This window comes from Brachycentrus maculatus, unplaced genomic scaffold, assembly GCF_059751285.1.
Source record: "Brachycentrus maculatus isolate JH-2025_06_01 unplaced genomic scaffold, ASM5975128v1 h1tg000104l, whole genome shotgun sequence".
Classification (NCBI taxonomy): domain Eukaryota; kingdom Metazoa; phylum Arthropoda; class Insecta; order Trichoptera; family Brachycentridae; genus Brachycentrus; species Brachycentrus maculatus.
Window position 1 is genome coordinate 44,396 of NW_028280858.1, and position 6,048 is coordinate 50,443.

The window sequence follows — 6,048 nt, forward strand, 5'->3', positions numbered from 1 at the left end:
AAAGTCGAGTATAAATCATGTAATATTTTTTTGAACAAAAGTCCATATTACTGGAGAAATATAATTTCCAGAACACACAAAGCATTCTAACATGTATTTGTTTACATACATATAACATGTTACATGTAATATGTTAGTGAAATAGGTTTCCCGGTAGGTACTTGCGAAAATTTTTCATCCATCTCGCGAAGCCGTACGATGATGGAAAATAGTTACACTACGCGAGGATTGCGTCGTCAAGTTGCCGGCATTTTCCCATTACCCGGGAAATTGGAATCTCTCGAGACCTCCTCCTCGCTCCTGGCGCCCGTGTCGCCCTTTCGGCCACTTTCGCAATATTATCCCTTGTAGGGAAACTGAATTGGGCTACTTTATTTTTAATATATCGGATAATCCACGGGAAGGGTGTTATAGAAGGTAAAAAAATCATTCAAAATCGGTTCAAGAGATTCATTCAATTTTTTGAAATTTAGAAATGGCCCTTAAACTGATTTTAAAGTAACACTCTCCTTATCATTCATCGATCACTTTGTGTAATGCCACTTTTACGATGAATGATAAGGAGAGTGGTATATTACCATACCACAATGTTAACAATGCTTTTAATATACAAAATAGATTTTTAAGTGTTTACTCCTATTATTATCAACGGAGTCCTGGTTCCAGCTCTAATGTATGGAAATGAAACATGGAGTTAACAAAAGAAGGATCAAAGTAGACTGAATGCAGTCGAAATGCGATCTCTCAGAAGAATGTGCGACAAAACGATGTATGATAGATGTCCGAATGGTGAAATGAGGAAGGGATGCAAAGTTGAGATAAGCATTATCGATAAAAATTAAGAAAGGCGTGTTAAGATGGTTTGGACATGTAGAACGAATGAGTGAGGAAAGAACGGTAAATTAAATTTATGAGGCGAATGTAATTGAAAAAAAGGAGCAGAGAAAGACCTAGAAAAACATGGCACGATCAATACGTTACTCGTATTATACATGGTCATACAATACTGTTTGCAATATTTTTCCGCCTCCGTAACGTAATGGTTAGACCCTTTAACTATCATGATAGAGACACTGAGTTCGATTCCTAGAGGGTAGAAGGGTTGTCAAAATAAACATCAGTTGATTAATATTGATATTATTAATATTATTGATGTTATTAATATTATTAATATTAATCAAACAAGCTACACCAGCCAAAACCCAGCACAGTCAGGATAAATGGAAAGAAAGAAGAAAAAGACACTCATTTCTAATTTAAATTCGCAATGCTTATGGTTTACAATATTTTAACAGCTGTCATGAAAAACGCTCTCTGCCATGAGTAATGATAACTATTGCGTCTATTTCTGTTATATTCAAGAAATAGCGTTGCCATTATATATAGATAGAAGAAAAAACATTTTTCTATGCAATGTTGTATCAAAATTACAAAGCAATCAGTGAATTACTTTAGGAGATTTAAGATTCTGACCAAATGAACATACGACCCCTCAGGTTTTTGGATTTCCAGCTTTGATGTGACCAAAAATGACTTTTCTCTTTGAAATTCCAATCAATATAAGACATGCATTTGACATCCCATGCTTTTATATATGTCATATCATTTCTGATTGTCTCCCCACAACAAAATGACCACTTAAACTTTACTTACAGACAGAAGCATTGAAAATGTGACGTAATATCCGGTCCGAGAGGCTATTTCCTATTCACCTTTCAGCTTTTATCATCTTCCTTCAGTTCACCTTAATTTAAATATTAGAAAACTTCATATGACTTCTTTTTACATCTCTTTCCTTTCGGGATTAAAGTGTGTTTTATTTTATAATACATTTTTAGTATATTTTATTGAAATAATATTTATTTATTTATATACTTTAACATTTTGTCCGCCTCTGTAGTGTAATGGTCAGCACGCTCGGCTACCGTTCTGGAGGTCCCGGGTTCGATTCCCAAGGGGGGTAAAATAAATATAAGTGATTTTTTCACTGTAATATTTATTCAAAATTACCATGGACTGGTACCTGAAGCGGAGGGCTGATCACCTTTCCTTTATGTATAAACGATCAAGATAACACTGCGTTTATATGACACAGTGCCCTATGCACCATTGGGGTGCGGATAAGGGTTTTATTATTATTAACATTATTCATATCTATAATTACAATTTACAATATTCATATTCATAAATCATCATACACATAATACAGGTCATAACCCCTGTAAATGGCCAGACTTCCAAATTCTTGTTCATCTATATTAATATGTAAGAATGTAGATATGTATACTAGTATTTACGATTTTTTTAAATGATAATATGCTATTAATATATAAAAAAAACAATACATATAAATACAAAAACGCAATGTTGTATTTTTTCTTGGATTCATCTTAAATAAATATTAATGCCGGTAAGGTGAATTTTATTTAATTGTCATTTTCGTTTTGTTATTATTGTTTCGGCACTCACTTTGTGGTAAGACATGATTAAATTATAAATAAAACACATGTTTTTTACCAGTTTAGTAGTATATTTTAACGACTAGTTTTGGAAGCTACAGTTGCTTCCATCTACGGGTTTGGTTCTATAAACTGTTTATATTTAAACCCGTAGTGTGAGCATCTATAGCTTCCGAAACTAGTCGTTAAAAATAATGCTCAAGTGGTAAAAAAAACAAGTGTTTTATTTATAATTTAGTCGTGTCTTACCCCAAAGTGAATGCCGAAACAATAAATAACATAATATGTTTTATTTATATTTCAAATAACTAATGTTTTGCGAACGTTCTGATGATTTTTATTAATAAATAGATATACGATCTCGTATTAATGTAATAATTTAAAAATAAATGACATTTCCATCTTATCTAAAATAAGAAATTTTCTCCTGGGACATAGGACATTCCCTGTGTGTTGGTTTATTATTTCTCTTTATCCTTCAATAATCCTTGACCACCCTCCTTTCCCTCGACTCTCCCACTCCCTTATCTCGCTACTACCTTGAGAGGCTTTCTCGATCCTTTCCAACAAAGGAATCGACAGCATGACAAAAGCTCGCCACAGCGCTTATTTCATCTGTTCCCACGTCTGAAACATCCTAAATCCCTGTAGTACCTGAATTAAAAATATTCCTTCATTCCTGGCAACACAGAAGCCACCATTTTGTTCTACTTTTATAATGCTTTTCTCAGTGCCTTCTAAATAGTAAGTACGATGCGTGTATTAGGATTTGGCAACCCCGCACGTAATCTAATCCTTGCGACCATCAAAAGATTTTTAAAAGGTTTTTATTTCGATATTTATAAGAAAATGGTAAGAAAATTTATTAAGTACACATTCCTGTTAATAAAATATCTTATTATACTACAGCAACGCTGTGCCTCTCCAAAAATGATATAAAGCTATTGTGCTTTGAGAGGGATTTGGATAGAAACACTGAATATTTGTTATTTGTTTATTTAATTTAATTTTTATTTATTTATTACCTTCAGTTTTTAATATTCGTAGAGAGACTATTAAAATATTTTATTCCCAAGTATTGTTTTCAATTTTAGTTCTTAAATAATCATAATTTTTAAAATGTGTGTGGGTGGGTGGGTGGATGGGTGGGTGTGGGTGCGTGTGTTTGTAAAGCATAGACTTGTTTTCATCAACCGGTTGAATCCATGCAACTCATTTGGCTGATGTCACACATCTGAGCCATTGTTATGTAAAAAATCATTTTGATAATCCGTTGATTTCTAACTTATAGACCAAGAATAATATGTAACAAAACATTGTAAAAAAATAACCCAACGTCTTCAGACAAGCTAGTATTAGTAGCTAATCGTTTTGATAAATTTCCCAAACTTCGCTTTACAGTGGACGATTAGAAAAGCTGTTATTTTATACATAAGGCTGTGACTTTGTTCGATTCGTGAAGGTTCTTATAGGATTTGCCGGACTTAAATAGTCGACCTGTGTCGGATAAGCAGTCACCGCATCGCCATGTTGGCTTTGTTGTGGAAGAATACATCAGGAATTACGGAGTATGGGGGACTTATCTTGCGTCTTGCGTCTTACGTCTCCGCCTGTGTCAATATTTTATCAGACAAATAATTATTTTATCCCTATTGACGTAAATACGTCTTTCTGCACACGTTATTAACTGGACCAGAAAGATGTTGTCGCCTACCTTAAGCAGGGGTGGAATTTTGAATTAGGGGAAGTATTCGTTACTTTAATTAATTCGGTGCTGATATTGAAGTTGATATTGTGCATATTAAATCAAGAAAAATGGTAACTTTAAAATTATTCATTTGTAAAAATAAAAAATAAAATTAAAAATTCAGGTACCTACAGAAACTTTATTCTTTTACCACTTTTAAGGACATTATTATTATTATTTGGTTCTGAATCTTTTTATTCTTCTCTTTTTTCTTATTTTACGTATATATATATTTTCTTATTACCCTTATAGTACATAATGGTGTAGTAATCATATGGAAGCAGTGTTAAATTATGTAAATACACAGTGATAGGCTTCAATCATCAGTCGAAGGTGGTATAAAATGTATATATAAAAAAAAAGTTAAAAACATTAACCCCGTATAAAGTTCCCCCCAATAACGCCGTACCTATCTCAGCGTTATAGAGGGGTTTACTGTATGTGTGTGCGTGTGAGTGAGTGTGTGTATGTGCATGTTTGTTATATACATTGCTATGAACTGATTTTTAAGAATAAAAACTTGCATATGTTATAAAAAGAATCCATACATGTTTACCTACAGATCTAACGACCGTAATATATGAAGAAAAAAAACTCGTATGTGAAATAAATTCACGAATATTTGCTATTTTAGTCAAAAGCAGTTGGGTTAATACCATTACAATAAACAAAAACAAAAAACAACATTTTGAAATCAACAATTGATGTCTCTTGTGTGATTCAATTGATTCAAGCACTGTTTCGAAGCACATATTTCATACTTCCAAGAATTCGATAAGTGTGGTTGTCAATCATGGGTAGAATTTGGTGAATGTTACACGTGTGTAAAGTGTTCACTCAAACCAGCATATGACGGTCGTAAGCCCCGTAAATACCCAGGCTTTCACATTCATCTTCATCAATGTTGATATGTCAAAAAATAAAATCAACAATAAGAAGAAAAATAGTTTCTAATTTCAAACATGCTGTCGATATTAAATCCCGACAGCATATTTTCGATATTAAATCTTGTGTAGTATGTTGTGTAGTACGTAGAAGGTACATTAAGCAAGGAATGCCCGGTATTTCCCGGGATAGCGGGACTCTATTAGCCCGGAGACCACTTTATTATGGAATGTCCCACATTAACTCATATGACGGGAGGTGTTTGGAGCTCGGATCGGACGTTCACGTTCCGAATTGTTTCATTATTAACTGTATGGAAGTTCCATTTTACCCGCTACGGTCTGATGGAAATAATTTCCCATTTTCATAGTTGTAGGAAACATTAATTTATTGGACATTCTCTCATTTTGGAGGGGAAAATCTATAAGTAAGCGATAATATTATCAATTAATATATTTAAATAAAGTACACATATCACTCACAGTTCAAAATTATACTATATATTCACCTTTAAAAAGGTGGATGGGTGTGTTATTTACACGATCGTAGTGGTTTTTGCATGGCAAAGTCCATGAGCGAAGGGAGAAATGATATAATACTTGGTCTTAAAAATCCGCATTTAATTCTGGAATTGGTTGAGAAAGACTAGTCATTCTTTCAGTGGTAGATTTATCTTATTATGTAACTAATGCTACCAGTGCAATTTTCACTAACTCTTGATTTTATTTTACATTTTGAGTATGGTCAAATTTGGGTTTTTCCGCTTATTTTTTACATTTTTGACATCTCCTAACTGGAGAAATACAGATTTACGAACAATTATTTGGACACACTCAAAATGTTGCAACATAATGCCTTACAATCGATCTATGTTATTTATTTTAAACCTGCTGCTTACTTTTATTGAGTAAGGTAAGCAGTAGGTTCAAGAGACTCGAGTAAGATGTTTTCCGATAT